Raw genomic sequence first — 6,423 nt, 5'->3', positions numbered from 1 at the left:
CAGGCATTCTGAGACAGAACATATTTAAGTGCAGGTGTTGAGGTTTAAGTATAAATGTCTTTCGATGTTAGTAGATTTTTTTAGTGTTTTTCCTCGCACCACAGGAGCTGCTACAGTGTAAATGTTTTTGACAATTTGTTTTAAAACCATAAGATGCAGTGTATCTACTGATATAAATCACACACACGGATTTTCTATACATATGTGTGTATTGATTTTGCATACCGAGTAAAGCAATAACTGTTGGCATTTTTCTTTCTAGCTTCTCAGAGCTAGTAAAATGTATTTCAGCATCCTTCACGAAGTAATATATATATATATTAAGGCTGTGATCAGTCAGTATAATAATGTTTTGATTTTTATGCTTGTGTGGATTTTAATAACTTTTGAAAATAAGGGAAATTTTAAATGTATATTTCGTAGTTTCTTACAATATGAGTTAAAGACGGTGTTACTTTTATTCTATGTGATGTATAGAAATTACTTATAGTAAAAAGCAAAATATTTTCAAACAAGAGGGTATATACTATTAAATACCGAACGTCAAGAAATAGTGACATTTATTCTATTACTATATATTCTTTATATACTCTTTTATTTTGAAGCATATTTAGCTTTTCAGACAAAAAGCGATTCCTTGTCTACATCAGAACTGTCATCACGCCTCACTGAAAAATATATTTGGTGGAATGTTTTCCTTCTTTTAAAAACGTGCAGAATAACTTGTAAAAAGTTTCTCGTGTTGAAAAGTGCAGATTGTCGATACAGTTCATAAGCGTGTGAATGGTTTATCTTGCTACTGAAAAGAGTGAAGTAAAGAAATATTTGTCATAGATGTTAAGTAAACTTTTTGCAGAGAAACAAAGAGATAACAATAAAGATTTAAGGATAAATTATATTGAAAACTAATGTTTTGTGTTGTACACTTAAGAGCAAGGTATCTTTGATACACATACTAACTTACAGTAATAACTTCAAAAAGTAATTAATTATCGAAACATTTTTAGTAACAAGAACTGGTATGTTTATGAGTATGTTTTTAATGAATATGAAAACATTTTTCAAATGTATTTACAACCTTTGACCGCCCAAAAATATAATATTATGCACTTCTATTTTAGCCGAGCGTGGTCCACCATTAGTATGACGAATTGTAAAATTCCGTGAATCAAGTTCTATTATCGCCAGGAAAATCCCCCTATGCATTTTTGGGTGTGGGTACCTTAAAAGAATGACAGACAAATCCCAGTGCTCAGTTTGACAAGACTAGCCACTGACTATGGATATCTTTTAGACTTTTGAAGAACACTTAGTTTTTCATTAAAATGGCTAAAGATTAAAATATATTTCCAAACTTATTTGCAATTTTATATTTATTTTGATAAGTAAAGTGTAGGTTATTCTCCTCATAGCTTTGCCAGAAATAACATTAATTTTGTTCCTAGAGATGTTGTAAAGCTGAAATTGTTGCATTCGTTACTGTTGTTAATAAAATATTCTTAGGTCACTAAGAAGAATTCAATTAATTATTTGTAAACGTGTGAGAGAAATGTGTTACTAAATGTAATGTCTTGTATGGCCTGGTGATTAGAGTGCTAAACTCGCAATCTGTAGGTCGCGTGATCGAAAGCCGTCAGCAAACAAGTTCGCCATTTCAGCTGTGCAAGCGTTGTTATTGTGTGACACCAAATCCCACTATTCTTTGATAAAGAGTAGCACAAGAGATAGAGGAGGAGTTAATATGTTTTTTTTCTTTTAGCTAAGCCACATCGGGATATCTTCTGTGTCAACCGAGGGTAAATGAACCACTGATTTTAACGTTGTAAAACCCTAGACTTACCGCTATAACAGCGGAGGAATACAAGTGAATAGTGCTAACTAACCACCTTCTTTCTAGCTTAACACTTTCAAAATTAAAAAAAAGGCTTCGAGTAACACTGCGTTAAGTTTAACAAACAAATACTAAAAACAACGTAGCAATTCAAAATATTTTTATTGCTGTTTTAAGATGGAACATTTGTCAAAAGATGTGATAATTGTACTTTGTCTGGAAAGTTTAAACAGTTTTAGTCGTTTTAAGGTAAAGAGTGTAAGTATTTTGTAGATTTAAAATACAACTTAATTTATAAAATATTTTCTACTAACAAAAAAGGAAATTACGTTTTTAGCTTCTTAAACACGATTAAACAGAAAGTTGTTAGTGCTTAATAACGAATATTCTTCTTTTTATGTTTACTACGAATTTTAAATAAGCGATTTAAAAAAAAACATAGTTTCGTTTTATCTGTTTTATTTATAAATAGTAAACTTGAACCCCCGTATAATATATAACTGGACAGATTTTATTGAAATATATATCCTGAACTCAGTGTGGCAAATACTTCACAGGCCTGTCACGGCTAGATAGTTAAGGCACTCGACTCGCAATTTGAGGGTCGCGGATTCGAATTCCCGTAACACCAAACATGCTCTCCCTTTCAGCCGTGGGAGCGTTCTAATGTGACGGTAAATCCCACTATTCGTTGGTAAAAAAGTAGCCCAAGAGTTGGCGGTGAGTGGTGATGACCAGCTGCTTTCTCTCTAGTCTTACGTTACTAAATTAGGTATGGCTAGCGCATATAGCCCTCGTGTAGCTTTGCGCGAAATTCAAAACTAACTAAACCAAATACTTCAGACAACCTATGGTGTTAATTCACGAGTGTCAGCTGAGGATTACAGTTGTGAGTGGAACGTTCAGTCGTATGAATGAGATCATTATAACCTTCTTCAAAACAAATTTATCTATACAAGAATAGTGGATTGTTGCATTACTGGCTTGAAAGAGAAGCTCTTTTCCATCAGGATGTAGGGTAGGCTTTATTGACAGTAATGTTTAAGTACCTTCAGACTTTTAAGAATTTTACTACCACTTTTACCGAAATCAAAAACTCCTACCTCTGCTTCAAGAATGATTCCCACAACAAACTCTATCTATAGTAGTTTCTACTGTCTGAATAATAAAAGGAGAATCAAATACTTCATGTGATATTCCCCATACTTTTACCCTATCTTCAGTACAAAAAATGGTGAAACGTGAAACAGCAACCACTTCATATGCTTTCAGTCATTTAGTGTCCCCACGTGTAGAATATAAATATCACTAAGCTCGTGCTTTTTTGCTTACATCTGAGATTAGCGGTTTTGGGCCTGATTGAAAGCTTTTCCAATGTTCTCCACACGATAAGTTAAATAAAATGAAGTCCTTTTGCTGACGAAAGAGTTCATAAATTGAAACACTGTCAATCGTAGCATGTTACAACCTTGTCTTACTGTCTTTTCCCTCCGTGTACGAGCAGTGGTTGGAGAGAGTTGTAGTTTTCCTCGTGGTAATCATGTTTCTTTTCGATTATTACCGACGACAGTCTCTTATGATTGATATATTTTATAATCTGACCAAAGAGGAAAAGGTTCTTTAATTAAGTTGTTATTGTCATAGCTTCCTCTTATTTTATTATCCTACGCTGGAACAGTTGTATATCTTTAGATTTACAGCGCTAAAATTAGAGGTTCGATTCCCCTCAGTGGATACAGCAGATAGCCCGATGTGGCTTTGCTATAAGAAAAACACACGTTTTTATTTAATTCGGTGATATCTTTGCTCTTTCGTATACATTGTCTTGAAGATTAATCATAATATGACTACGTCTACCATTTTAACAATCAAGCAATCATTTATCACAACACGTTAAATATCTATTTTCCGTATGTAAAGGAATGGGAGCTTCTTGTAAGATGGATTGGCTTTATAAACAGTACAGCCGTTATAGAAGTATTAACAACATGGCTTAAAATAGTTTTAATATTAATCAAATGTCATAAATAGTTGTAAGGATATACTGAATATAATCTGTTTGGAAACATCAGGCCAACGCATTTGAGTGTACTTTTTTACACACTTCTATTTATCTAAGTCATGTAATGAAGACAAATGGAAGATCACTAGAACATTTTTACCATCCTATCCAGATAAACTGTACAATAAAAGCGTTATCTATACTTCCCAGATCAACTGCTGCCTACGAATTTCATCAATGATCTCAATGAACTTTAGTCTACCTTTTTTATATATAACTAAATAAGTTTTTTCTCTGTTTTTTTCTACTTTCTTTTTTTTAGAACTAGTTTGTAATGATATAATTTCAAATGTTTTATTGGTTTTCTGTATCAGCTCAGTCTATTGATTGGTGTACCATTCTTTAATACACTGTTATTGAAATCTATAAGAGAAAATTAATCTAGCGTTTGATGGTAAGAAATATATATATTAGGAACTCTGAAAATATTAAAGCTCCTATATACCTTTTATTCCTTATGAAACAAAACATATTATTTCATCTTTTCCTGACAACCTGTTTTGTTTTTTTTTCATTTTCATTACTAAATTGTACCTCTGGAGATATTGGTGTAAATGTTCATGATTTGTATTAATAATAAAAACGGTTACAATATGCCTAGTATTTCCATCAGAAGTAATTCCAAATTCTATTTAGGGAAAAGCTGTGGTGATTTGCGGATAATTACTTCATTGCTATGTATCTACGTCATGGATAAGCGTACAAAATTTCCAAACATATATATGTAAATGTCAACGAAACGGTATCTTATAAACAGGGTTACACATCACGCTTCGCTAGCATAAGGCGTTATATACCATAATAATCGATAGCTTATGAATTATTGACAAAAATACGATCGAGGCTTTGTCCGTGTTGCATGCCTGACAAATTCTGGTTTTAAAGAGAGGACTGACTATTCGGCAGCGGTTTGCATTATACCAATATGAGGACAAAATGCTACTATAATCTTACTGTAAACTCTTGTAGGTCCAGTAAAGAAAGATTTGTTAAAAAATTACAATCAGTTTTAATATGATTTAATGTCACACAAACGACCGATCTATATAAAATAAAAATGTTTTTGTTGTTTTACTGATTAACTGGCTTAACTAATAGGTAGGCTTAGTATTACTAACTTCATAAGAAACATATACACAGCATTTCCTGTATTCCACTTATATTTTAACACAGTTTTTCTATGAAGCCGTTAGATAATTCACCGCCAAAAGTGTAAATACCTGTTTCACGTGCATGTAGTATTCTTTTAAATCGATAAGTGAAAGATAACCAAAACTATCACTCCACTACCCAGTTTTACCGAAAGACAGATTTGTAAATACTAGTTTTAAAATCCGGATATGATAAACATTGTGACCTAAAGGTATTACCTATTTATGTGTAAACTGGGAAATTAATATCTTCAGATTGAATTTTTTTTCTTAAATTTCATAGATATGTTTGTCTAGCTGTTATGCACAAAGATTCACAGCGGTTTTTCTGTGCTTACCACAGTTAAAAAAACTAGAGTTTTAGTTTTATATGCTTTTAGACTTACTGCTGAGCTAATGAGAGGTTTTTACAAATAGCAGACAAGCTCCTAGAAATTGAAGTATAGATAATGTTTTTTTCTTTATGTTATGAACAAGGAATTATATTTAAATTCAAAACAGCTAGGGCCTTCATTGGCCTGACGGTTAATGCGCTTAATTCGTATTTTGCGGACCGAAAGTTTGAATCCCGTCAACGACAATGTTTGCCCTTTCAGCTGAGGAATCATTATAATGTAATGGTCAGTACAACTTTTCATTGGTAAAATATCAGCCAAAGAGTTAACAGTGGGTAATGTTAACTAACTACCTTCGCTCTAGTTTATCGCTTCTAACTCAGGAACGGCTTGTGCAGATTGCCTCCAGTGGGTTTGCGCAAAATTACGAAAACAAACAAACAAAACATTCAAGAAAAATAAGTTTGTTTAATTAAGTAGAAAGTTACACAAAGGACCCTTTGTGCACTGCTACCAACGGTATCGAAACTCGGTTTTTAGAGCTGTAAGTACACAGACATACTGTTATGCCAGTGAGGGGGAAGTAAGTAAAAAACTACCTGATCAGGCTTTAAAAATATTCAAAAGACAATTAAAGCAGTTGTGCTATAAAAAAGAAAAGAAAAAAGATATTAGAAGTAGGTTACTTACTGTATAAAATGCAATGAGGTCGTAAGGAATAATATGATAACATTTTTATAGTAAAATATTTATAATATGCGGCATATTGAAAATTACGACTATCCGTTATAAGCACGACAGTGACGACTAACATCATTTCTAGTAACACCTTTCCAAGCTTCCATATCTCTAGGTACAACGTTAATGTTGACTCATGTATTTTTCGATATCTTTCAACCTTTTACCTTCGATACACTCTCAGTAATAATGTTCAGTTTTATCTTTAGCTCACTTGCAGTTATTTTCCTTTCTGCTTTAGACAGGTGTCACGTACGATGTTTACTATATACAATTAATGAAAACTGTGTATTTGGTAAATATATT

The 6,423-nt window shown here is 32.6% G+C and overlaps 1 long non-coding RNA gene across 1 annotated transcript; it reads right to left on the bottom strand.

Annotated features, from left to right (window-relative positions):
* Positions 1–2,326: 2,326 nt before the first annotated feature.
* LOC143254627 (uncharacterized) lies at positions 2,327–6,187 on the bottom strand. The gene is made up of 2 exons (XR_013030286.1): positions 6,070–6,187; positions 2,327–3,592 (listed from the first exon to the last, which is right to left on the bottom strand). It is a non-coding gene; the product is annotated as an uncharacterized LOC143254627 (long non-coding RNA).
* Positions 6,188–6,423: the final 236 nt, after the last annotated feature.

The sequence above is a fragment of the Tachypleus tridentatus genome, chromosome 6, assembly GCF_004210375.1.
Source record: "Tachypleus tridentatus isolate NWPU-2018 chromosome 6, ASM421037v1, whole genome shotgun sequence".
NCBI lineage: Eukaryota > Metazoa > Arthropoda > Merostomata > Xiphosura > Limulidae > Tachypleus > Tachypleus tridentatus.
Note: the sequence above shows the minus strand (reverse complement) of the source record. Positions and strands in the feature narration are given on the sequence as shown.